Here is a 27,836-nt window from a genome sequence, read left to right as displayed (position 1 = left end):
GGGCTCTGGCTCTGCTGGTGGCTGTATAAATTAATACAGGTTATAAGCTGGGCCAGCTTGTTTGTAGAGAACCAGGAGCCAACCCGCAGAAGGGCAGCTTTTGAATTTTGGACACTGAACAAAGTTTTAACCTCCAGTAGGGCCCGGATTTTTTTCTTTTCCCAGCCCTCCTCTAAACACTTTCCTTTATTTATTTATTTTTCTTTTCATTTGCTTCTGTCTCTTTTTACATTCTTAGATCTCTAATAGCTCAAACATGACTGGGCTTTGGTCCAGGCTCCTGGCATGCAATGCCAGCCTTTGCTGGTGTTGAGCTGACTACAGCAGCCCATGGCTGTTCCTCTGGACAGCCAACAGTGAGGAGAATCCAGGCTTTTCCAAGCCAGAGGGTGAAATACCCTGATACAGGAGCTGTGCACGTAAGAGAACAGTTTGGGTTTAAAAATAACAACAAAAAGAACAGAGGTGGTTGGTTTTTTTCTCATTAAGGTTTAGTCCAAAAACTTATTCTGTATGAATAAGTACATTAATAAAACAGATTTTAATAAAAAATAATATGTTAAGAAACCAAGTTGTGATTTAAGATTGATTTCTAAGCATTTTTGTTAAAAAAGCATAATCAAAAATCTTTGCATTCAGCAGTGTTTTCACTGAATATGTGCTGTCTATACTGTACAGTGTGACTGAGAGAATGCAGTCCAATCTGAAAAAAAAAAGAAAAATGAGATTTTGGACAGGAAAGGAACAACTAATGCCATTATCTTGCTTAAAAAACAGGTGGGCAAAATAATTAACTGGTCTGATATCAGCCAGGAGGTCTGTAGCAAACTGAAAATAGAAAACAAAATTTACAATTCCCAGTGAAGTTCTTCAGCCATTAAACCATCCTGCTTTTCTCTCCCATTCCTTCTGTATCCCTCATTTGTGTAGTTCCAAGTGTCTTGCTACAATGCTTGGAGAAATATGACTAATGTGTCATGGGTTGATTAATTTTGTCCTTAGTTTAAAGGCTCCATGTCTGGCTGAATTCCCTACTGTTCAGAAGGCCTTTTTGGAGGCTCTTTGTTTCTTCTCTTGATTTTAAATATTTGTGTCACTCTGTGCTTATACCTGAGAGGGGAGGTGGAAAGGTGCTGAAGCAGAACTGAAGGCAGTAAGGACTGTGGTGGTCCCCAGCTCCTGGTGGTATTTGTTATGCATTGCAGCCTTCATTTCAAATATTTAGATTTTTTTTTTTAAGGTATTGAGCACCTTTGAGGTGAGGACAGAGGCAGAGATTGATTAGATCTTCTACTGAAAGTCACTGGAGATAGAGGGGACATGCTTGACATGCTGGCAGTGGTCTGTGTTATTGCTGTAAAATTGTGCTGCAGGCCTGAGAAAGGAGACTTCACTACCCTGAAGTTCCTGCCAGTATCAGTGCTACAGCTCAGGTTTAGAAACTCTCTAATCTATACAACACTGATTTAAAAAATCACTGGTACTTGAGGTTCAAAGAAATGTTCTGCCTCTTTTCTTATTTTCTTTCTCCTTTTTTTCACCCTTTGCCAGCATTAATCTTGCCTGAGCTTTGCATGGCATGGCTTTGCACTCATAAAAAGTTGTACTTCCATTTTTGCCTCTCCAGTCTGCTTTGAGAAATAACAGGAACAAGGTGTGTGAGTCCAAGGGTTGGGCGTATACATAGGGTAAGACAAGGAGTTGCATGTCTAAGTAAGGAAATTGCAGATGTAAAATGGCATCCACAAAAATGTTGGCTACATATGAAAATAAGTTTTAATGGTTTAGTGGGTATTAAGTTTTAATGGGTTTAGTTTAGTCACCTTAAAACTGTGTGTGTTTGTCCAGTAAAATGGAACATTTTGGTGACCCTCCCTGAAAGTTCATTTTTTGCTTTAATTTCCTCAAGCAATGCCACGGGTTCCTTTCAGTTTCATAAAATCCCACAATGGTTTGGGTGGGAAGGAACCTTAAAGCTCACCCAGTGTCACTCCCTGCCACGGGCAGGGACACTTTCTACTATCCCAGGGTTCTCCAAGCCCTGTCCAGCCTGGCCTTGGACACTTCCAGCCCATTGTGGGCTGAATATTGCCAGGGGAGCCAGCTGGCCTCGTCAGTTCAATTAAATTTTATATAACATTTGTCCTGTGCTCTAAAGATGTGACTTACAACTCAAAAATTTACTTTTTTTTTAAAAGAAAAAATAGTTTAAAAAGCACACTCTTTAGTTACAAACAAATGTCACAGACTGTGCTAATAAAAAGGTAATAATTATAATAATAATAGCTCTTACTTGATAATAACAAGTCAAAATTCGTGACAATTAAATACTTTAAAAGAAATCAGTGTGTTCAAATCAGAAGTTCCTAACTCCCATTTCATAAACAGCTCCTGCTGCAGACACTGAGCAGGGGGAGCTGATTTGAAACAGATCTATGGTGGAGCTGCAGTCCATCCGTGGAGACTTTTAAGTCCATATGGCAGGACTGCCTAAGGAGTCACATACTTTGTGGAGAGATCATGCAATTAATCAAAAAAAGTAGTAGTGTTTTCAGTTAATCTAAATTAATGTAGGATTTTTTTTAGGTGAAAAAATTGTCTCCACTTCAAAGAACAGGAAAATATCTTCATGCTTTCCTGTTTATTCTTTTTGTGTGTGTGGCTGTCACAATCCATATATTTTTAACTATTTTATTGAATAAAATCTGTTACTTCTTAGTGACAGAGAAAATTGCATGATTTAAAAATAACAACATGCCATATCTTTAATATGGTTTTCCTCTATCAGATATACAGCACCCCATAAAGACACAAGGAACAATTCAGCTTTCATTATCCTCACTAAGTGAAGGGAAGTTAATTTCTTTTTCTTGTTAGACTTTTAAAAATTATTATTCTGTATGGCTGGATTAAAATCTGTATTTCTGTAGATATCCTGCTGCCAGGGGGCTTTGAATTAATTGATTTTATGTATTATCCAGTCTATATTTGAGACATTCTAAGTGTAGAAGTTTTGTGGGAAGTGTTGGTTATGAAGATGGATGAAGCAGGAGCTGCATGTCAAATCAACACTTGTGCAGCAGAAGTGCTCCTGCACATCAAAGTGCAAAGTCAAAGTCCTTTTCAGCAGAATTTTGGGGAAAGGAGAGAAAAACAAGATAAATTTGAGCCCTCCTGGCCTAGCTCTTTGAGCTCTGAGGTGGCAGGCATGTCTCTGCTCCTGCGAGAAACCAGAGGGGATTGCAGGATGGACTCTGAAAAATGTCCCTTAATTACTAAATTATTAAAATTTAATTGCTAAAAATTAGTAATCAGGGCTATAAAAACGTGCCACAAAAACAAAAAGGGCTACAAAAACTTGTCACAGATGGAGGTGGTTGCTGTGTGATGGGAGGAAGGGTTTGGGCAGATTTTCTGCTGAGAATGCCTGTGGTGGGAGCCAGAGGGCCAGCAGAGGAGGCTTTTTGACTTGCCACCCGTGCAATGCTCAAATGTGTTCCAATAAATAATCAAAAAAATATTTTGGCTTGCTTTTTTTTGGTTGTTTTTTTTTTTTTGTGGGTTTTCCAGTAGAAATGGTTTGGTTAGCTTTCAAACTTTTAAAAAAATTATTTCTGTGCATCGGAAAAATGTATTTTCTATTTGCCAAACACTGGGCACATCAACCTTTTCACAAAGCCCTCTTCTTTCATGGAAAGTGGACTCAACAAAGATGCTGATGATGCTTTTTTTTCTTTTTTTTTTTGTGCGTCTGTAGTATTTAGAAATCCCAGTGAAAGAAAAATACCTGTTATTAAGATACTGAGACTCCAAGATCTGAGGCCACTTTCCAGCTCTTCTCTTGTGATCTTGCTTAATTAAATTGCTCAATCTGTCCAACACTGAGCTCCCTGCCTTAACTACAGGCATGCTGCTTTTCCTTTGCCCTTAACTTTATCAGGGAGAGAGTGTCTCGTGTTCAGAGAGCTCAGTGAGCCTTTAGCTGCTATTGTGATATGAATATAAAGAGCTGACACCCTAAGCGCTGTGGGGTGGCTGGTATGAGGTTGGGAAGGTTTGGGAAGGCTGCCTGTAGTCCTGTGCAGGCTGAGGATGCCCTGCTCCATCCATGGGAGTGAACAGGCAGTCTTAAAAACAGCTCTGACAGAGCTTTGTGTGTTCTCTGTACCATGGCACCCTCCATTGCAGCCAATTCACCTTCTCTACAACATCTTATACAGTCAGGAATGAGCAGGGCAATTAAATAGGATTTCTTAAGTGGCAGCAAAAGAATGTTAATTGATATGTGAAATATAATTATCCTCCTGGGCTCCTTGGCTTCCTTTTGTTCCTGACTGCTTTTGATTAAACAGCTCTACTTTCTGGGCCTATTGTATCCATTCACCCACTCCTTTCTTCCTAGAAGCAGGCAATGTCTAAAAAAGGCTGTCTACTCGTGCATCCCAAATATTTCCCAAGGCAGAAGGAAAAAAAATAAAAGGGGAGGGGAAGCAAAGGCAAAAATCAGTCATCCTGCTTGGTATGTGGGTCCTTTGCTGAATGCTGTTTTTGGGTTGGAGCCCTGCATCTGGACTCCAGCTCATGCCAGCTGAAAAGGAAACTTCTATTTTGTTTGCTTAAAAGGCAGCAAGTCAACGTTTAAAAAGGCAACCTGAGGGGATTTTTCAGGGGCTTGACCTGATTGATCTGGAAAATAAGTTAAATGAGGTGTGGCCAAGAACTTCTTAAAGCAATCAAGCAAATACTTTCTTACCAAGATGGTCAGGAAGCAGGAGGGTGGGATACTATATGTTCTGCTAAGCGTTGCTTCTAAATCATTTTCTGTATTTTTGTCCTGGTGGTATCATAATGCCCTCCATATGTGTGATTATAGCCACCAGAACATGCAGTAAGTTGGATTTTTGTAGAGAATGTTTCTTCTGTGTGAACAAATGGCACCATGAGAGTGGGAAGAAATCAGAATTAAATCTCTTTAATGGTTTTCTCCATCCTGGGTCTCTGGACTACTGTTTTTTTGAAAAACTTTACAGGGTATTAGGACAACAGTCAAATAAATTTCCTTTTTCTTTCCCAGAATCAACAAAATTGGGTTCATTTCAGAGTCAGGGCAGATATATTAAAGATTTATACTATTTTTTTAGTCTTGAAATTTTGAATCCAGATTCATATATATATATATATACAGACACACATTTTTGTGTTAAAAGTCTGCTCTGGAGGTGTTGCTGGTTAACCATTTGTTTTTCTGGATACAAAGCCATATGTGTCCATTGAAGTCCATCCCCAGAAGTTCTGCTGAGCAAGGCAAGGTCATGGCATTCTCAGATAAAGTGGGAAGGGCAGGAGGTGACAAGCAAAAAGCTGCTCTCAGCTGGAGCTCAGGTGTCCCACGATCTCCTGACTTCCCCCAGGGGCTGTGCTGGGGAGGGGGCACAGGCAGTTTGGGGTGTGCCTGGATACCCTGGTCCTGAAATTACACCAAGCTTTGCTCAAAACCATGGGACAAACAAGTCAGGTGCTTCCTTTCCAGCCACAAGGGCATGTTTGCACATTCCAGGGTACTCCAGACTCCCAGAAAATACCTGTTACTCTTGTGGGCCCACCTACCCTTGTGAAACTCTCAATTCCTCATATTTTTTAAGTGCTCACATTTTTTGGACTGAGAACATCCACTGGGGACAGTTTGAATGTGTAGAGGATGAAAACATCCTTTCTTTTGCAGCTCAAAACCTCCTGTTCCATTGGATAATCAAATTCTTCCTGGATTAGAACCACTGAATGAGTTTCCTAATAACTGTCCAATACAATGGATGGGATTGCAGTTATTACTGATCTCTGTTTTTGCTGACCTCTGGTTTAATCCCTCCTTTCTAGGACTCATCCCTGTTTTCTAGGAGTCTGTTTAGTCTGTCCAGTCCTTCCTGGATATCTCTGTGCCTATTTCTTTGTCTGATGTACTTTTTGCAATTCTGCTGAGGCAACTAGAACTGCATCTGGTATTCAAGATATTGGAGCCAATTGTCATAAAAGGAAGTGTTTTTCTTTCTTAATTTCTAACTTTCCCTTGCTTTTTGTCTACAGCTAAGCATTGGTTAGATTTTGACAAAAATACAATGAATTCTCTGAGATGTGGTAGTTAGTTCTAAGTTTATCATCCTGTAACTTGGGTTCAGATTGTGTTTTTCTTTTGGTGTGTGGTTTTGTCAGTGCAGATACCTGTTTCTAATGCAGACAGTGGTGTGGTTGTTAAAGTGGTCTTTTCATAATACTGGTTAGAATTGAGCAGCTATCAGACAAATTAGAGTCCCACAGTGGAGTGCTCTGAAAATCAAAGGTTGAAGCTGAATTTTTAGTTTCCAAAAGGAACTTGAAACCACATTCAGTACATCAAAATTGTACAGAGCACTGGTTTACTCTAACATCCCATCTCATTTCTTATATTTCCATTAAAACATTTTGAATTTTTGCCCCCGTGTGACATGAAAACATGTTTTGAAATGTTATGAATGTCTGGCAAATGATTTGGTTTTGGATTTTTGCCCACCAATATTCCTTCATGGCCCACGCACTTGTGCAAAACTTGGTCTTTTAAGGCAGGAAAATAATACAGCAATGGCTGAATTGTGACTTTTAGTTAAAGAAAATTAAAAAAATATCAATTTGGAATACTGAAAGGTCAGGAAGCAACTGAACAACACTGAGGGAAAAGATGAAAACTGGTTCTAGGGGGAGCTGAGAATCCCAGAGGGAAGCAGCAGCTGAGGGTTATGCTCCAGCCATGGGTAAAGTATGATTGCACATCTTCCTTCTTTTCCAAAGAATGCTGCCTTGTGACCTGTCCATCCATGTGCAAGGGATTTGGTAGGAAATGATGCTTTGCTTCTCTACAAATTGAGAAAGTCACAAAACTGCATTTTAGTGATGGCTGAGACAAATAACATTTTTCCTGGAGCCTGGAATGCTGAATGCAGACCCAGAAACTTGGGGTGTGCACGAATCACTTATACAGCAGTTTGGGGGTGGTCATTTGACTTTGGTCCTAGCACAGAAAGGGAGGAATGGAGAAAGCCTCACTTAGTGGAGCTGCTTGGTGGAGACAGCCAGCAGATCCCCTGATAGCACAGCTCTTGTTCTAGCTCATTTAGCACCACAGCCCTCCATAAACCAGAGGGAGTACAGCGAGCCTAATGTAGCGTGAGCAGCAAGGCGGGGAGCGCCCGGCGGGGCAGATTTACAGCTACCTGATGGGCCTCAGCGAGCAGCATCCTCCTCCCCTGCATCCTCCTCCCCTGCATCCTCCTCCTCTGCATCTTCCTCCTCTGCATCCTCCTCCTCTGCATCCTCCTCCTCTGCATCCTCCTCCTCCGCATCCTCCTCCCCTGCATCTTCCTCCCCTGCATCCTCCTCCTCTGCATCCTCCTCCCCTGCATCCTCCTCCTCTGCATCTTCCTCCCCTGCATCCTCCTCCCCTGCATCCTCCTCCCCTGCATCCTCCTCCTCTGCATCTTCCTCCCCTGCATCTTCCTCCCCTGCATCTTCCTCCCCTTCATCTTCCTCCCCTGAGTCCTCCTCCCCCTGCAAGCCAGCCCCGCCTGCTCTGCCTCTCTCTCACACACAGAGGCTTTGGAGGATGCACGTTGAGTCTTTTGTTTTCCATCATTAAAAGTGCCAAGATGCATGTCAAATGCCTGGAGCAGTCTCTTGCTTTATAGTTTTATTGTAGTACTATTATGACTTATCTAATTTATTTTTCCCTCTTTGTGTGTGCGTCTCACTTCTTCCACTGCCAATGTTTATATCAAATGGAGATAATCTCTTTGTATGTCTGTCTATGTATATATCTTTATTTTTGGAGGGGATCTGAAAGAGGCCTGAATATTTACCTAAGCCCTCTTTTTCAGGTAGGTAAAATAATTCTAGAAATTCAGAACCAGCCCCCTCATTTTGAGCACCACACTGTTGTCTTAATGATTGCAGTTCTGTAGGATCCCAGCAGCATCTCTGTTTGTGCTCAAATTTACACAGCTGTATTCTGCAGGTATAAATTAGTTTAATAGACACTGAGGTGTGTATAATGTCTGTGAAGTTGACACCATTCTTTAGAAAGGAATATTTATTGACTTACGGCTTTCTTGTACTAGAGATGATCAATTTTTTAATCATGCTCATTAATTTCTTGCTTACATAATTGGACTAGAATTAAAAATCCTCTACACCACTGTGTCTATAGACTGGATAGCAGTTGGTGGAGTATTGAATCATCATCAAGTGTTTTAGGAAACTGCTGTATAATATCAGCAAGGATCCACCAGACATGAACTCAGCCAGCAGGAACCCCATGTTCACGTCACCTCTGTGTCAGGCTCGAATGTCAAACATGCACACACAGACATGGGAGCAAACAGGCTGATTTTGCTGCTCTGAGCCTTCCTCTGAAACTTCACCTGTGTGTCCCTGCCGTGTCAACCAGTGCTGATTTCCCCTTGGTCACACCCTGTCCCTGTCAGGGTGATCACCTCCTCAGCAGCATCCCAGCACCTGCCCATGCAGAGATTCCTTGTGTCCCATGAGAGGAACGTCTCATGCCTGGGAACTCTCCTCTCACCACGCTAATGTTTTATATTCCTCTCAGAAAAACATCCTGGGCTACTGTTTGCAGGAAAATTGCTTGGCATAATAACTAATGCACTGTGCTGGATTTTCTCCTGTGCAGCAAAGGCAAATTGGTCCAGTCACTTGCAGTTCCTTCCGAGCAGCTCCAGCTGCTTTGGCACTAATTGTCTGTGCCAGACTGAAAACTACAGCAAGGAAATCTAGACCGAGCATTGCTGTGGGGCCAGGACCTTGGTTTCGTGACTCATCCATTTAGAGAAACACCCACCCAAAAAGACTAATTCTGAGATGGCCCCATGTAAATGACACGAGAGAGACTCTCAGCCAAAACACAAATCCTGTTTCCACTTGTTGTAGGACAAGGGAAGTGGCTCTGCCCCCAACCACACGGTGAAACTGGGGCAGGACGTCGCAGTATCCTTTTTCCTCTACGTTTGCCTTTGCTCCTACGCTTGCCCTTCCTTTAGGACCCTTCTAACCTTTCAAATGGGAAAGGCAAGTGGCTTCCTGTCCCTCGTGTTTATGGAGTAAAGTGGTGCAGGCTGGCTTTGAGGGAGGCTATAGATTTCCTGGCACTCGTTCAGCCCTCCTGTCCCGGCCTTCTGTGCAAACAATTCTCCCTCCCCACCTCTCTGAGCGGCTGAGTCTTACAGGAGGCACTGGGGGAAGCTTTTATAACCTGCCAAACTGTGTCCATTTACCATAGGATGAGTTCATTTATTTCTTCGAAACTTGGAAAACTCCTTCTCTCTTTTGAACAGGTAATGTCTTAGATGCTGAAACACAAAGCAAGCTATACCTGACCAGAGGATATTTGCTGTCACAATGAATAAATTGTGACTCTCTCACCATCTTGGCTGCTGGTAGTAAGTTCCTGTCCTAATTTTGCTTGCTCCAGATAAGTCTGAATACTTTGCAGCAGAAGTGAAGGGACTCAGACATGCCTTGCTAGCACTGCTATTAACCTGACAATCTGTTGGTTTGTTATGGGATTGAAATCCCATGGGAACGACTCTCTGTCTCACAGCAGAGCTGACACAATCCGATGCAGCTGATTTGCTGTGGACAGTCTTCAAATGTTGAAATCTCAGACTTTCTAAGTAGAGGGCTCCTATGCATGGCCACACTTCCTGCTAATCTTGAGGCATAAACACTCAGTGGCTCCAGACGCTTGAAGAAATAAACACACTGACTCAGTATTAATATTTCATCACAACACACTAAAGTTAAACCTCACTGATCCAGAGTGACCTGCAACCACTCAAGAAAATGTTTCTTTTCTGTTTGTTGTTGGTTTTTTGGTTTTTTTTTAAATAATTTAACTTTTTATGGGGAGAAAATAAAAGGAAATGGTGTCCTGCATGGCAGGCTTAACGTGGATAAGCAGAGCTGTTTTAGGTGGAGCAAAGCTGCTCATGTGCAGAGATGTTGCTTTGGAGAGGTTTGTAAGTTCAAGGAGGGCAATTTAAGAGCTTTGCTTGTTGTCTCTGCCATGGCAGGTGAACCAGACACATTTAGTGTTATGGAGTATCAGAGACACAATCACTGCATGCTTAAAACAGCAGCTCCTGTGAAAAGGAGCTGTTAGTGGCTGCTGGAACACAACACAGCCTTGAAAACATGCTTCACATTGCTGCCATCAGAAACCCCCCACTCTGGTCTGGCCTTACTGCTGCAGTCTCCTGTGAGCCAAAGAGGGTTTTCACTATAAGGAGGTTCTCTGCAGCTGATGCTCAGGGAGTTTCCAAGCTGCATGGTTTGAACTGGATGTTAACACCTGCTTTAGACACACTGCAGATCGTGGCTGCTTTCTGCTGAAGGCACGTGGTCATCAGATCAGAACTTGCCACGAGGTCAGTAGGAAATCTCTCCTGAGCCCGTTCTGCAGAAGGGATGGGCTCACATCCCGTGCTGGGGAGCTCAGTGAGCTGCGTCCACAGGCAGCCAGGCAGGCTCAGGAGATTGGAAACTGATCTTAGACACTCACTTCAGAGTTTCTTAGGCAGTTGTTAACACAGACTTTCTAAAGCTCAGAACTAAAAATTGTTATCTTTTCCATGAATTAAGCTGGCTGTATGTGGCCTGAAACTACTCAAGGTGAGCCAGTGTGTGAGTTCAACCTTATCTGTCATCTAGCTAGTGAGGCCTTCACACCCACCATTTTCTGCATCTCTGACAGGATAAAGAAATTGAATTCATCTAACAGTGGTTTCTGCCCACATTGTTGTTTTGAGTTGCCAAGTGTGTTAAATCAAGTCTTAAAGAATTGATTAAATTGCCCTGCTTTGCAATTTAAGTTCTTTTCTGTCATTTGCTGTTAATGAGTGATAAGCACTCTGTGATGTGCACGTGAAGGGTGTTTTAGGTGTCCAACTCTGAGCAACAGAAGCAAGGAATGAACAGGATGGATGATTTCTTTAGAGCAGAGTTAGAGGCAGGCAGCCCCAAGGACCACACGAGGCAGTGGAGAGCACCAGGAAAAAATTGTGCAGGGACGCATTAGCAGCACTTAGCTATAGCTGCTCCAGCATTTTATCCGATTTACAAGGGCCCTGTAAAACATGCCAGGGGAAAATGTAAAAACTCAAGTGCAATTTAAACAGTGGAGTCCTGATAAACTCAGGATCAGCTGGTTTTGATCGCAGCACAGTTCGGTGCAGGAGCACCACTTGTGCATTATGAGTGAGCATCGGAGGAAGCTTAAAGCAGCTGTGCTGCTATATTTGCTCACTCTCTGTATTCAAACCTTGGCTTGAGAGCTCAAAGGAAATGAGATGTGTTTTGCATAACCCAGTTGCAATCAGTGGAAGCACCTACTAATCTGCTGGTACTGCTTCTGACCTTTTCAGGATCTGATTCCTTATCAGAAAATGAAAACATTTTTAAAAGAGGAATAGACTTGTTCATTTGGGGGAGGGGGAGGAAGGGAGGGTGAAAATACAAAAGACATTAGTAAAAAGACAGATGTACACAAAAAACTGTGAGTTTTATTCTCCTGGCCAGAAGGACCTGAGGTTATGCATAGAAGTGTCTTTTTACAGACTGACCTCTCAGATTGTGTTTTACCCTTCTTCACTTTCATTATTTTTGTGAGTGTCCATTACAGCACATCCTGGTGGCATTAAAAATAAAAGGTATTCCATTATATCAGCCATGTTAGATTTGTTAAAGTGTGGTTCTTACTCTAAGAGTTGAAATGCAAACTGAGGCCAATTGTTTTGAATAACAGGATGGGGAAGACCTTGAAATGAGAGGCTTCGGTATTGAGAACTTGCAATAATTATGGTCATTCACAGAAATCACTACTAAATCCCAAGCTACCCTGCCTCTTCTGATCCAAATTCTTATTTGGTAAGACTGCAGAACAAGAAATAAATATCCTGAATTATAATGACGTAGTCTGTGTGCCCCCACCTCCCTCCCTGTTTTAGCATCCATCTGGGAATCAGATCTTCATTTTCTCTCTCATTTTCTGCCTTCTTATTTCAGGGCTTAAATAATCAGGCAGATCTGCAGAAACCAAAGAATTCAGTATATGCAGATTAATAATTGGATGTGAAAAATGGGTATCAAATGTTGAACAAAAAATCTGCAGGGGATTTGGAAGCCTGTTCTGCGTTAGCAGAGCAGGTGCTGAATGCTTCCTGAGTTACTCTGAAGAGCCTGCTCCTTTCCAGCAGATCCCAGAGCTCAAAGGCCTCTCACCTGCCCTCATCTGCCAGAATGGGCAGTGCTGCTCTGTGCTGCTCAGCTCAGTGCATACACAGAAGCAATTAAATCATTCCAGTTAATTACCTAGCAAGACTACAGTACAGGTCTGGGTTCTAGCTGTGGTTTCCAGCAAAAAAAGGATGTTCTAGATCAGTCTTTTCAAACGTTTGTGAAGGGTTGTGAAGGTGTCGTGGCCTCAGCCTTTACCTGGAGGTGACTGCCTTGAAATCTGAGTGTGAGGAAAACCTTTCTCCTTATTCTGAGTCATTCTCCTTCCAACAGGGCTCAACAGCAGGTTTGCTCCCCTATGCTCCCCTCTCCTTTGTAAACACAAAATCCCTCAAACAAAGAGTGGACAGATCTTTGTTTTGCTCCTCTGGTTATTAGAAGGACTTTGCTAATCCCTGTGTTTATGAGTCGTAGGGTGTGCCAACCTACAAGCTGAGGGAGTTAATGAAATTCATCTGTTCTCTATTTTCCAACAGAATTAAGGGAGGGGGGAGGCCCGAGCAGGCTTCACCCTCACACAGAAATATGACTAACAGTGGTGTTTGCAGGCACAGACTCAAAGGGAGCAGTGGGTGGGAGGAGGTGAAGCGGCCGAATGGCAGAAATGTAGGGAAATATTCCCCCTTCAATTAGAGTAATTAAAAAGTAGTAAAAATAAACCACCCAAAGGAGAGTCTGGCCAAAACAAAGTCTTAATGTACACTTATGGTTTAAAGAGACTGCTGGAGGCCACCACCACCATGTGTTACCACAGCCCTCTTGTGTCTGCCTGTGACTTTAGGCAAATAGCAGCCCAGGAATGAGGGTGGGGGTGGCTGCTGGAGCCCACCCCAGCTCGGTGGGACAGGGCTGAGCCTCCTGGGCACAGCATTCATCAGAGCTACCCTGCCAAGCTCCAGTCCCTGGGGCTTTCACTGGTCCAGCCTTCTGTATGCAGCTTGGCACGCCAAGTGTTCTCGGAAGCCACTGTAAGGATGGGTTGATCCATGGAGGGAATTAAAACTGGTCAGGAAAGCTGGTAAAGCCCTGTTTGTTTCTCTGCAAAAGTTGCTGCCCCGTCCTTTTCATTGCTGCAGGGCTGGTTTTCCTTGCCCTCATTATCTGTGCAGCTCTTGTTTTGGGTTCTTCCAGTTTGCTGGTTTTTTTCCAGTCTTCCAGGTGATTTCTCCCTGGTAATTTCTTTGTCAACACAGATGTATCTTGTCAAGTGAGCTCCACAGAAGCACAGTAGGGACCAGCCCTGCTGAATTCCTTGTGTACATTTCCTAGAAGATTCTGTCCTGACTCCAAATGCATCTTCATTAAATGTGGACAAGCACTTCTGCCAGCTTGCCTTGTGTTCCCATGACGTGGAAAGACAGAGAGGCTGGAGAATGAGTTGAGAGTCTTCAAATCTGTAACTGGAGATCTAAAATTATGTGGAAAAATATGGCAATTTGAACTTCTGGGAGGTGCACCAATCTTTGCCTGCAGTCCAGAGGTTCTGTGACTAAGACTCAGTGGCAGGAATTCTTGGCATTCCCAGTGCTAGGGTCAGTAGATGATAGTTTTTGGTTGTAATCCTCAAAACACTTCATGTAATAACACACATGTCCTCTCTAAACCTGCCCTAGAAAAGAGGACCAAAGTGTGACTCTTGATCTTTGCAATTTGAAAGGATTAAACTCTATAATTCTTAAGATAGGAAAAGTTTTTTGAATTATAAACCATTATAAACTCTCATGAGACAAATTTGTCAAACCTTTAAGGGTACTGACATTTGAGAGTGTTTTAGTTTGGTTGTGGAGGGGCTTAAGATGGCTTTTGCATCTAATAATATCTCTTTAGTTTGATTATTGATGATTTTTAGACATTTTTAATTAGAGAACTTAGATGTCAGGGATAGAGCTACCCTGAGGATTAGAGTTTGCAGTAGGTCAGTTCTCTGCAGTGAATGTTGCACAGATGTCGAGTTTGGTTTCAGTGTGCCTGAGAGCTAGAGCTGGCTCTGTACCTGCAGGGATGATAACTCCAAGATGCCTTAGTTTGGGATTGATAGCTATTAAAGAAAATAAAAATCATCATCTTAAGCATTAAATAGAATCCCAAGAATTGCTAGATTGTTATTTCTTTATTTTTTTTTACTTTTTTTCTTCTTTTCTTCACCTGTTGTCTGTCCACCACCCTGCTCAGTCTGTAAATTCATTTATATCACCCACTGCACACAATTCATTTTTAATGTGGCCGCATCTGCAGCCACACAAATTCATGACAGCTGCAGTTTTGATAGCTAAACCAAAATACAACTGTGCAATGAGAAATAAATTTATTGTACACTGGCCATGTTTGAGAATCACTGCTTTAGACGTGTGTGTTTTACAAATAATTAATAAGATAGAGCATGCACATACTCCCATTTGTGCCAAGTGCTCTTCCCTAGCTGGAGTCTGAAGTGAGGGGGCAGGAATGTGCCAGGCAATAAAATATCTGTGTATGCCACTGTTTGCAGGAAGACTGTCAAATGTGGACCTTGGGTGTGTCTCTCCCTGGCTGGGGTTAGACAAGAAGGAAATGTAAAAAATCCTGATCTCCACAGAGCGCTGCTGTACCACCCCTCTCTCAGCTGAGCCCATGGGCAGCTGCACAGTCAGGTTTTACTTAAACCTAAATCATTTCCAGCTTCTGCCCCTGTTTGTGGCATGAGTTTGTGTCAGACCCTGCTGCAAACAGAGCTTGAGAACAGCAACTTCCATCCCTGTGATGTGTGTAATACAAATAAAAGGAATTTCTAAAGAGCTTTAAAGGAGCATCCAGGTAACCTGCAGTGAAACTGAGCCATCAGGTTCTTGTTGCTTGAGCTGATGGCCCTTTCAGCAGAAAAAGCCAGGATTATATTGGGCAGGACTAACTTCTTGCACCCTCATTAGTGGCAAAGTGAAGCCCTAGAGTTTAGTCTGAGAAAATAGGTCATATTTAACCTTGTGGGATGGACTGAGAAGGCAGTGCCGTGGCAGAGTCCATGATGATATGTGCTGAGTCCATTGGTAAAGATAAAATATGAGAATGAGGTCCATCTTCACAATGAAAAACACAGATTGTGACTCTCTAGGAAAATTTTTCCAAAGCTTGTCAGTTTATTACAGTGGCAGTGATACCTTAATTACTGGTCATTTAAGTGGTAACGCTGCAAGGCATATTATTAGTGTGGTAGCTATAGGTAAACTGATGAAATAAATGGAATAAATGAATTTTTGTTGGTTTTTGCTTTTTATACAGAGATGGCATCTTGAAGCTGTTATAAGGTTGTGTTCAGATTATAACATTAGCATCATTTTCTGAGCCAGCTTGTGAGTAGTGAGGTGGGTTCCCTGGCACAGAACAGAGGCAAGGATCAGTTACTGGGAGGGAAGAATGGTACCAGTACAGATGATAAGGAATCTAAATTAAACCATAAGAGAAGAGAAAAGACGACGCTATAATATTTAAAAATGGCAAACTAAATAATATATAATTTACAGAAAATGACAGGGTAATGCTGGGACTATTTTTAAATCAACAGCAAATTAGAATTCAAACCTCTGATAGGTTTAACAGATGGTCTGGATCCTAGAATCCAAAACCCACACACTTCATTTCCCAGTATGTTAAGAACAAAATAATGCTCTGCAGCCTTTGCGGAATGTTTCTTGCTATTAAACTATGTTGAAGATAACTTTTGACCAAGGAGGACTGAACCTGGAGTGGAAAAATAGAATAAGTTGGTCCAGCAAGAAAAAACAGCCCCACACTCTGTACCAGGGGTGACTGTGGACATGTTACAGCTTCAAGGCAAGGGAGACAAGAGGATTTGGGAAATTGAAGGAATGTGATTTCTCAGTGGCCTTGTGCAGCAGAATTTAGTGTTTTATAGTCAGAAGAAGAGGATGTGTCCCCTTTCCTTGACTTCTATGGATTTCAGAAAATGTTCTCTGATGTCAGGATAGAGGGAAGTGTTTTGATGTGGCTGGGTGATGGAAACCTTGCTGAGCAGCACCCAGCTCTGAGGGTGACCCTCAGTGGCTGAACACACAGTATGGATCTTCAAAGCAAAGGTTACCACAAACTGTTTTAGCCACGTTTAAACCTTTCAGTGAATAACATCTCATAATGAGAATCTGCTATCACCTAAGGAAGGCTCAGAAATGGAGCTGGTATCTAGCAAATTTTGGTCAAGATGATGACTAGACACAATTTGAGGAGCACCAGCACAGCACACACATTCCTCAGCTTCCTCCATTATGTGGAACACAAATTTTTTTTAACCAAAAAAGGAACATTTTATTCTTAGATATCTACCCTTTATCTAATCTCTGCTCAGAATGCTCCTCATGCCTGTTTCAGTGCCTGATGGGCACCCCTGCAGTACTTCACCTGCTGCCCCCTGAATCACCAAATAAGAAATGATGAGTTGCTTCAGCAAATGGGATCCATAAGCCTTCTGATCCCATATCCTGCCTCCATCAGTAGCCAGCCAGGACACTTCAGAAGAAACCCTACATGATACCCTAGAACCAGGGAATTGCATTTTGCACGAGTGAGGTATTTTTATCTCAGGCAGTTAATAATTGGCATTTGTCCAACCATATTTTTAAGTTTTCATTTTAACGTATTGTTTTGATTATCAATGCCAATGACTAATCCTTTTTGGATCTTTATAAATACTTAAATCAGTGATAATTTATATGAAGCAATCAACTCCATAACTTGGTCGTGGGCTGCACAGGAAACAGAATTTATTTTTTTTTTATTGGTTTTGAATTTGTTTTCATTCATCTTTACCTGCTGTTTCTTTGTTTCTGTTTCATAAGGGTAAAAAAGAACACATGTGCTGTTCTCTCTGCTGCTCACTCTTCCTGATCTTCTCACTAAATCAAGTTCTTTCACCAATATCATATGGAAGTCTTTCCCTGAATCTCAAAAAGTCTTTCCTTCTCCATTCTTGGGCTGCTTATTTCCGCTACATCTGGTTTTGAAATGGAGTGAGGAGTGAACATAGCCATCCAAGGAAGGGTGTGCCATCAATTTACTGAATGTTATTAATATCACTGTTTTCAGATTGTTCCAAAAATTGACTTATTTTCAAAATACTACTGGAGTGGGTGTGTGCGGAGCAGAATGTGGATTTTAAATACTATTAAATTAATTAGATATATTTTTCAGTGTTATATTAATAACCCCTGTTTTGATTGGCATCTTAACTTGATATCACCAGACAAATCATCTACTTTCCCCCAGGGGTGTGCTGGATGTAAAGAGGTATAATGGCAGGAATTAGTCAGAAATAATTGCAGAGACAAAATAATTCCACGTCTGCCTATTAAGATGCAAAATATCGTGGACTGGATCCTTGGCTGGTGTGTCATGATTGGCACAATGCCACTTTACACCAGCGAGGGAGCTGGCCCCTTACCTCAATAATCCCCAGCCTGGAGGTGACCAGTCACAGAAATGCTGGTGGCTTTGGTTAGTGACAGAAACCTGGCTGCTCTTCCAGCTGCAGGGAACGTGGGATTCGTGAAACTTTAGCAGGGTTGTGGCAAGAGTTGCCCTGAGATTGCTGATTCCATTCCTGCTTTTTGTTTTGTTTGAGTTGGCTCGCTGGGATTGTTTTCCCTCTCTGCCAGGTGCAGAGTTGAATGGCAGGCCACACTCAAAAGCTCTTCTTTCACAAATCCATCCACGCTACAGATTTCTGTGTTCGTCACGTTCTGTGACATGTAGCTCTTGGAAATATGCAGCTTGGAAATAATATCCTTGAATCTGAGTGTGCTTGGACTAGTAAAGGAGAGATTTTAAAGTGTCCAGAAAGGGCAGGGAGAGAAAACTAAAGGAAAATAACAGGGAACCTTAGATTCCCTTAGAGTAGGATTGAGATGGAGCACAAGAGCTCTATGAATTTCGAAGATGCAGACCCAAATATGAGACACCATGCTCATGCTGAAATTAAAGATGATCCATGGTGCCAAATAAAAATATCTTGTGGGATTTCAATCAGACTTTGAATTCCCCACAACTATGTGTCGTGCTCCTGGCATCCAATGCATGTGTGTTTGCCCTTCCCAGCTTCCCTGCCCTCCAGCCTTTCAGATTTATTTTGTGTCTGCTTCCAGTGATGCCTTTTTGTCTGCAGTCAGCAGCCAAACCCAGTTCACTACAGCCAGTGCAGGATAAAGATCCTATCTGAGTTCATCACAAATGGATGAAGTGAGCTGAAACATGAACTATCTATTTTCTACCAAGAAATACTTTGGGGATAAAGGAAACAAAAGAAGAGCTAAATGTGTTCTATTTGGATAAATAAATATCTGACTTAAATTTGGGTTGGTTCTCAGGTCCCCTTCAGGGCCTGATCTTCTCTTTAGTCCTTACTTTACTCACCAGGTTGAGTTCATTGACTTTGCAGTAACTTGCCTGGAGTTTGCATTGCAAGCACGGTAGAGAGGAAAAGGAGTAATAGTTTTCAAGTTAACATGAAGAAAATTAAAGGCAGAATTCAGAAAATTATGGGGGTAAAAGGAAAACTGATAGCTTGGGGGATTTCATAATGTTTGGAACAAGATTCAGGACTGCAATGATCATAAATTCCTACCTTTGTTGCTACTACCATTACCACTCAAGGGGAGGAAAACCAGCAGGCATGTGCTAGAAACTGGATTGAATCCAGTGTGTCCTTATCAAAAAGATAAAATGAAATTCAGAAACCACAGTTTAAATGAGGCCTGATTCTCCATAGGTTGATATTTTGGCACAGGAATTGATGCTGCCATTTCTTTAGTTTTATCTGCATCGTGACTGTCTCCAAAATGAGAAGGGAGATGGACTGAGGAGAATACACTTTATTCAGCAGCATTTATTTCTAGCATTAGCTGTATATCTTAAACTGTTTGAGATTATCCTGTTTCAGCCTTTCTTCTTATAATCTACTAGAAAATATTCTAGTGGGAGTTTTTAATAGTACCCTTTTGCCCGTAGCTCTCTGATTTTGATTATGCATTGCATTGCGGGTGAAATTTGGGTTAAAGATAATTGTAAATATGGTATTGATATTAAATGATGTTTTCCCAACATTGCAATAATGCTTGTTTTGTTTGCTGGAGAGTTTATTACTTTTTGATCAATAGCATGTGAGATTTGTGAGGGAAATTAGCATAGTGAATAACAATTAGGAGAAAAATCAATGGCATTCAGACAAATAAGTGACTTGAAAAAGTCCCATAGGCACACATATACTCACACAGATTCTTTAAAGTGTAATACATCTCATTTTGAATTCCAGGAGAGGGGAGAGCTATTTGGGCCAGAACTGAAACTGATGGCAGTAAATTGAACTACTGTGGGGCTATTTGTTGATACTTAGTGTTTCTAATAGCTTGGATGTATGACTGCTTCATTCACTGGCTCCACGAACTTCCCCTGACTTCTACCAAGGATTTTTTCTGCAGTTCACACCAGTCTGCTTTCCTCAGGTTACCCACACTGTGTAATTTTTGTGTCAGTTAATACACTTACCTTTCCCCTCCACACGGTAAGCTCCAGCTGCCTTACAAGGCCCAGGAGGGCTTCAGATGAGAGAAACCATTGAAAAAGGTCAAAACAAACAGAAGTTGTTAAAAATGGATTTAAGCTGTGCAGCTCTTTGCCCATAGCACGGCACAGATCCTGTAGAGTTCACATGGGCCCAAAACCTGCTGGATTGTGTCACAGAAGAAAAATCTCTATAGGGCTGTGGAACACAACAAAATCCTGGCTCAGGAAGCCCATGCTCTGGGCACAGTCAGGAACTTCCAGAGTAATTTGGTTCTCTTTTGTCTTGGGACACTGAATACAACAGAACAATCTGGGCTTCTTGACTTGCAGCGCTAACGTGGTTACTTTTGAGTGAACTGAGAATTTGGCCCCCAGCCCTCTGCACTGTGGTGATGTGCAACATGAAATCCTGCAGAGAGCAGCTGGGAAATTAAGCTGAAGAAGGAGGAGGAACTTCCAGGAGGGTTTGGATCACAAAAAATGCTGGAGGAGTGGGTGCAGAAGAAGAGAGGGCAAGTAGTGAGTTGGTGTTCCCAGTCCTTGTGCTTGGACCAACCAAGGCTGTAGGAGAGGTGCAGCTGTGCCAGCTGTTCCTAGAAAAGAGAGCCATGAGGAAATAGGAGAAACTCCCCAGTCTGGTTATCCTGAATCCCCAGTGGTTACTGACTTGTTGAAACAAATTTCAGCCTCTGCTGCCTTGAAACAAATTCAAGATAGGGGCAACTTGAGCACATGTTGCACCTAGTCCCCTTTATCAGCCAACACACCTCTTGTTTTCTAAGGGGAACCTGACTCTGCTCCTGGCTGGGACTGGAAACTTCCACTTTTTCTGCTTTTGGGTTGAGATTTGTTTGCATGCACATTCCATAGATCTGAGCACGCTCCTCTCCTGCAGTTCTGTCCAGGAATCAATGTTTAGAATAATGGCTCTGCTTTCCTCTGAATTGAGCTGGTTAATAACTATTGCTGGGGAAATCAATCAGCTCTATGATATCTTATTACTTACGCTAATTTAATCACAAGGAATGGGTCATTGCTTCGGTTCAGAGGGCAAAATGAGTGTGTGTGGATATGAGAGTCCATGGAGAAAAAAGCACAGGGAGGAGACTTCATGAACCAGAACACAAGGGGTAGAAACAGCATGAACTCTCCCAAGGCTGTAGGATGGGTGATGGAGAGAAAACTCACACCCACTCTCTGTAATTCCTGGTAATCTCTAGGTTATAGATCCATTTTTAATGCTGCTCTCATGTTTCAAAGAATCAAATAGGTGGAGATAAATGACAACTTCTCCTTTTTGGACAATTCCTCCATTTTCTCTGTGTCTTCACAGGCTCAAAGAGGACGAACATCAGGAGAGATGAACAAACAGAAAAGATGTGTGGCTTCCACCAGGAGCCTCTGAGCCCATTTCAATTTCTTGCCTGCTCAAGAAAAAGGTAAAGCAAAGGAACTGTTTGTGGGTTAAGGCTATAATAATTACAAAGGAGGAAACAGCATGTAAAGAGTGTGTCTGAAAAAATAAGCTCAAGTCACAAAATGCACAAGTTCAGCCTGCCAAAAAGTGCCATAAGGTTTTCAAGCTCTTGTCTCAATTCTTTTCCCTTTCCTGTACACGTGACTGTGTTATGTAGAGCCCTTCCTGCATCCTCTTGCCCCTAGTGGAGAGCACTGCTTTTGTACATCACAGCAGAAAGTAAATTAAAATCAGTTTCTACACAATTAAATATATCTCTACTGTAAATTTTTCCTCAAAAGTCTTTCATTCAGGGTAAAAAAAAAAAATACATTAAAAAACAAGTATCTGTTTTCTTGTATAACCAAGAGTGGGGTTCCAGAAGCTCAAAAAACCACCCAAATAAAAAAGCGTAGCTGTGCAGAAAGCCTTTGCATCTCCATGATTTTCATGTAGGTACTTTCTTCAGGTAGCCTGAGTTCTCACAACTGTACTTTTTACTCCAATCCCACTGAATTTTTATGTTTTCCTTTCCAGGGTAAGAGGGTAGATAAGGCTGTTTACAAACTCTCTGAAAGAAAGCACCTGTTCTGGAGCTAAACCTTTCCAGCAGGTTGCAAAAAATCAGTGTGTGTTGGAGGAAAGTCTGTGAACAGCATTTAGCAAAACCTTAAACAGAATATTGGTTTGTGTAGACAAAAGCAGATGTGTTTTTAAGAGTATTGCTTGATCATGCTTAATCCTTAAGGAATTCTTTTTTCTGAAACAATGGAATTGCTTTTAGAATTGGTCCTTTTCCTGGGGGGGGATGAGGAGGAAAGAAAAGGATCAAAAGCTGGCCTGTGATGTGATAAACATAGGTCAGACCATTGCTGAATCTCTCCATGCCAGCAACACCCCTTCCCTGATAAATGGGTGCTGGACACTTTTAGAGAAATTGCAAACACCAGTGTTAACTGACGTTCTCTAATTCACATTATTAACTAGGTAATGGACTAGAGACATCATGGTTTAATTGAAATAAATAAAACCATTAAAACTGTGAATTAAAATAACTGCATTTTGATGTGTTTGGGTTATTCATATTACTTCAAAATGTTATTTTTAATCCAAACACTGCTGAACACATCTTCTTGTGCCCCAGGGATAGTACAAAGTATGTTATTGGCCTCTATTTTTGTACCCCATTTACTTCACATTCACATTGCCTCCAGTTGATTTTTTCCTAGCAAGATCTGATAGCTTTAAAAGAAAAAACAATAAGAAGAATGAAGGAAATGTCAAATGGCTTTAAAACTAGTACCAAAATTTAAGTTTCTAGTCTTGGGTATCTCTAAAAATCTTTTGATGAATGTCAAAAGATTCTCAGAAATTCTCATCTTTAGCCAAATTCAGTTTCTAAGGAATTTGATGGGGATTTTGCCAAAGACTTGAAAACAGTTTTTCTGATGTAGAGCTATTTTGAAATGTGTGACCTAAGGGGTTTTTTGTTTGGTTTGCTGGACTTTGTTTTGGGCAAGCTTTTTTGTGGGTTTTGGTTTGTTTGTTTGTTTTGTTTTGTTTTTAATCAGCTGCAGCGTTTGATGCAATAATATTAAACGAATTTTAGTGAAAATTTACTTGATCACACAAGACTGGTCACTAAGGAGTGTCTTTCTCTGTTCCCCCAACATTCTGCTGGTCCCTCAGTGCTGTTCTCTTGTTCCCTGTTCCTTGGGAGTCCCATGTTAGCTCCAGGTTTGTTCTGGTGGCTGCCTGGTGTTGGGCAGCTGAAAAGTGCATTATCTTTGATCTTCCAGGGGGTGGATTTCTACATCTGTCACAGAGATGCTTCTTCATCAGCCAGAGGGAGGAGAGTGCTTTCAAAACTTGTTCTGAAGCTCAGCTCTGAACTTCTGTGTGACTTGGAGCTTTCTCTCTGGGGTTTCTTTTTCTCTCTTGAGAAGATAACATGGCTTTACATCAATCCCTTCTTATTCCATTAGTCATCAGCTGGGCAGGTAGAATAACACCCTCTCTTCTTTTACACTCCTTTTCACACAAATGTGCCACTCTACCTGCAGCACAATGTGTGAGCAGTCACAGGCTGGACTTGCTTTCACTGGCAGGGAGAGAAAGCAAGAGAAACTTTCTTTGTTCTAGAAGGAAACTCCTTTCTTACTCTACATAGTTATGTCCACAAAGGTAGGTGCTGTTCAGCCTACAGCTGTTGTCTGTGTTTGCATCCTGCTTCTGTGGAAGGAGCAGTTTCAGGGCACAGGTTTTCTCCAGCCCCAAGGATGCTTGACCTGTAAGGTGAGGGAATTGATCTTTACACTAAGCCAGTTGAGTAACTGGGAGTTTCATTTCTCTTTTTCACTTTCACAAAGATCCTGGAATAAATACATTACTTTTGTGTGAAACAGGAACATAAAATTGCACCCAAAGGAAAGTCCTTGGTCTGTAACTTACTGCACTCCTGAAATACTCCAATGCCCATATCCAATTTATTAATCTGGTCTGTGAGGTCTGAACCACAGGGCTGGCACTGCCATTTTGCTCTGTTGCTTTATAGTTTTGGGAAAAATTAATAATTGTAGGGCAGTGGACCATGGAAGTTTGGGGACAAAGGAACAGGTTGATTTTTTTAAAAAAAAATATGTGTAGTTTAAATTATAATTAATTGCATATCACCTGTTATATAACAGACTAATGGCAGCAGCAGTGTCAGAAATCAGGGCCTGATCCTACTTCCCACTGAAATCGATGGGAGTTTTGTCATTGATGGAGCAGCTGAGCAAGTAACTTGCAAGAATTCATTTATTCAAGAAATCTGGCTGCTGCTTCTGCTTATCTCTATTGATTGTACTCATGTCCAATCAGGTTTGCAGCATTAGCTGCATTACCTTACAATAACAGGGAAATTCACTTGGGGCATGTTCCTACCAAGTCCTAGAGTCCAGAAAAAAAATAAACAAAAGGTTTATCCCATGCAAACCTCACTTTCCTTTTTTCAGAGGCAGCTACTCCTCTTGTAAGTCTTGCATCTCAAGGAACTGTATTCCAGTTTTGAAATTTCTATGCTAAAACTAGGAAGGTGCAGTGACTTGAAGAAGTTTAGTTAGTAAAATAGAAAGGTGATATAGCAACAAAAATAAACTTTGGGCTTGGCAAATCCAGTTTCAGGTTTCAGTTCTGCCACAGACTGCAAGATTCTGAGCAAAGAGTTTTTTATTTATTTGCATAAAATACTTGATAGGGAGTTTGATCCTGCAAAGTGTTCCATGTATATCCCAGTGAAGCACAGGATTTCTGCAGATGGCAGAGCTTATAAATACAGCTTACAACCTTTCTTACATTAGAAAACCACACTGTTTTAAACATACTCTTATAGCTTTAAGTTCCACATCCTCTACAGCTACAGCTACACAAAGTTGCTTTTCAAGGAATTATTCAAATCTGCATTCCTAGTGACATGATTATGTTGGAGAAATTAATCTTTATACACCTGAGTCTTCTTTAAAATTTCCATCAGTATAACTTCACTGATTTTGAGAAAAGAAAAAACACAAACCTGATACAGTATCCTTAGTGAAGGTTTTTGAGGAAATTCTAAATACACATGGATGAGACTGAATACCAACAGTTATTTCCCGAGTGCTTTACATTTTACTGAGGTAAAAACAGTTGATTCATTTTTCAGTTTTATAACTGTTTGTTCTGTAATATAATCAAATTTATTGTTTTTCTTTAGAAAATATCCCAGCAGCTCCAGGTGCTTTTTGGTTTATTTACTCCCCCAAGCAGACATGGTAAGGCACAGTCTTTGCTGTCCTTGAACAAACACAGCAATTACACCAACACTTTGCCTGCCTGACTTAACATTCCCCACAAGTACATGTTCTTCTAGTAACAGGCTGCTGGGGAGATGACCCAAGGGATTGTTGTCCCTCTGCATATTTGCAGGCAGAATAATTAACAGGCTTGTGAAATTCTTCCTTGATGTCTGCTTTCACATGGCATTTGCTCATAGGAAATCCCACAAATGAAAAATCTGGTCAACCAAATTCAAATTTCTAAAGACTTCGGGCTCTTAATGAAGCCAAGCATTAAACATTAGAGAGAAATGTGGAAAGAGAGGTGAAGCTGGGTTTGTTTGCCTGTCAGCTGGTTCCCTGAGTGCCCTGTCTGTTCTCAGCAGAATAATGTATGAAAACATCCTGGGGGTGGGAGCTGCTCGTTTCTGCTGGGGCTTGCTGGGTTGTGCTGCTGTGTCAAGTTTGCAAGATGTCACTGACTTCACAAAGCAGCACAGATGGAAACAAGTGACAGCTCCCCTCTCTGCCCTGTGCTCCTGCAGGAGCTTGTCAGGGGAGAAGTAGGTGACTGGAACACATGGGCAAGTGGGGAATGATCATTAATTAAAGATTAATTGCAGTCACAAATGGCAGCCAATCGCTGGATGAATGTGTGACTGTTCCTCAAGCCATCACTGGGTGGATTTTCTGCATATTTTGCCTGAATTGTGGCAGAAGTGTCTTTTCAGAATTGATCTGTAAATGTAGAGTGTGGACAGAAACATGATTATCTCCAGAGATTTCTACTTAAAGGGCCTTGGGTCAGGCTCCTGGACAAAGGATGGGATTGGCTCTAGCACACAGAACTGGAATTGTGCAAGGAAGGCTGCAGGATGTTCTGAACTTCTTCTGACTTTTTGCAGGACCAGAATCTCCAGAAAAATTAGGCTACTCGTCTGAATACTCATTAAAATTATAATAGAAATACACCCCAAGGAAAGATACACTTTCTTCTTTATTTCACATATTTTATAAAATATTTTTTTGTTAATCTCTTCTCCCTTTTGTTTTCATTTCAAAAGTTTTATTTCAGAGGAACTGGACTGATGAGCCGAATGTTGTTGGGGAAGGAGCACAAGTACTATCCTTAAATTTTATGCACCAATTATGAGCACATCTACAATAGGAGGAGAGGAGGGAGAGCAGTAGACTGGAAGAGCAGAACTGCTTTAGGATCGATAGATGAGCTGACATTGAGGCTGGAGGACTGAGAGAAGCAGTGGAAAGGATAGACATATTTGGCAGATTTCTGAAGACATTCAATAACGACACCGAGATGGAGCTGATAAATCAATAGCTCTTTGGGCAGATTAGATTGATATTTTAAATGTATATGGAACTGTCCTGGCCAGGAAGACTGAACAACCCCTGAACTAACAGATAAGCAGAAAACCATTAATTCATATTTCTGTATTTATGAGTGTTTTTTTAAAGGAACTGTGTGGAACACCAAGCTGTTTTTTTCTTCTGCAGCTGGAAGGTTGGATCAGATATAAGCTTGAATTTTGCTTAAACTCCTAAGGGTGGTGTGTGCTGCTCTGTTGGGAACGACAAGAAAAATGACACAGACTCTCTTGTGAGTTGAACAGGAGAGCTCTTAAGGTTTATTACCTCAGATCTTTTATAGACCAATACATGAAAGTCCAGAAAGGTAAAACTCTTATTGGTCAGTGAACTAACACATCACCATCATTGGTCAGTGGGGTACACCACCCCTCGACCTCCTCTTGCAACAAAACAAGAAAGTGACAAACAGCACCTGCAAGGCTGTCTTCTGTCTCTGAGAATTGTTTTAATTCCTCCTTATGATTTCCCAGGCTTCTCAGGTGAGACTGAGAAAGTTACACATCCTGCTTTTCCACAGGCACTGTGCTCCCTGCTTTTGTTCATATTTAACATCCATAGTGTGGGTTAAATTAAAATTAATTAATGAATTATTGCTGCAGAGGAAAAGCATTTAACACTGGGGCTGTCAGTTAGGAACAGGACAGGACTGGGGCAGTGGTAAAACACTTCCCAAGGCGGGGTGGAAGTTGGCCCAGTCCCACCATGAGCATTTTCTTTGTGGGAGCATTTCTGGGAGCATCAAGATGTGAAGAAAATCTTTATGGCAAACTTTTCAACCTGCCATCAACAAGACTTGGAATCCCAATGATGCCTCATTGAACACCAGGAGTTTTGTCAATGGAAAATTAAGGCCTTTGTGCTCCATTTGACCAATCTGGCTTCTTCCTCATGCTACCAATTTATCAACTGTCCTAACAGATATAAAGTGTTTCTAGCCATATTGGAATTCCTGGGATTGTTTGCAGCTTTCTCTCCATCTTCCCCAAAATCCTGCTAGAAGTTGAACTTGAAAGGTTTTTGTTTTTTGGTTTTTTTTTGCTAGTGGCATTGTTGTGTTCACCAGATGTTGTGAAGCTAAATTAAAGAAGGGCTTGTGATAATGGAATTTCCTAGAAGTTTACAAGTGAATTATTATACTTGAGAAACTTAGGCTATTTAATATATATTTCCATAGAGGTATGAGAGGAGGACTGTGCTGAATGAAGAAAATGTATAATCCTGAGAGGGGAAGCATGTCCTTGGTTTACCTTCCCTTATTTTGAACTTGATGGAAGCTGGATCATCCTAAAGATAGACCAGACATTCATCTGTCCAGGCTG

At 41.5% G+C, this 27,836-nt stretch overlaps 1 long non-coding RNA gene across 1 annotated transcript in view; it reads left to right on the top strand.

The window, feature by feature from the left end:
- The window catches only part of LOC111938296 (uncharacterized), a 172,566-nt gene that overhangs the window by 24,499 nt on the left and 120,231 nt on the right, over positions 1–27,836 (top strand). The window contains exon 4 of the long non-coding RNA XR_015277052.1: positions 21,212–21,317. This is a non-coding gene — a long non-coding RNA (uncharacterized LOC111938296). The remainder of the gene's footprint in view (positions 1–21,211; positions 21,318–27,836) is intronic.

The sequence above is a fragment of the Cyanistes caeruleus genome, chromosome 16 (assembly GCF_971803275.1).
Source record: "Cyanistes caeruleus chromosome 16, bCyaCae1.hap1.1, whole genome shotgun sequence".
NCBI lineage: Eukaryota > Metazoa > Chordata > Aves > Passeriformes > Paridae > Cyanistes > Cyanistes caeruleus.
Note: the sequence above shows the minus strand (reverse complement) of the source record. Positions and strands in the feature narration are given on the sequence as shown.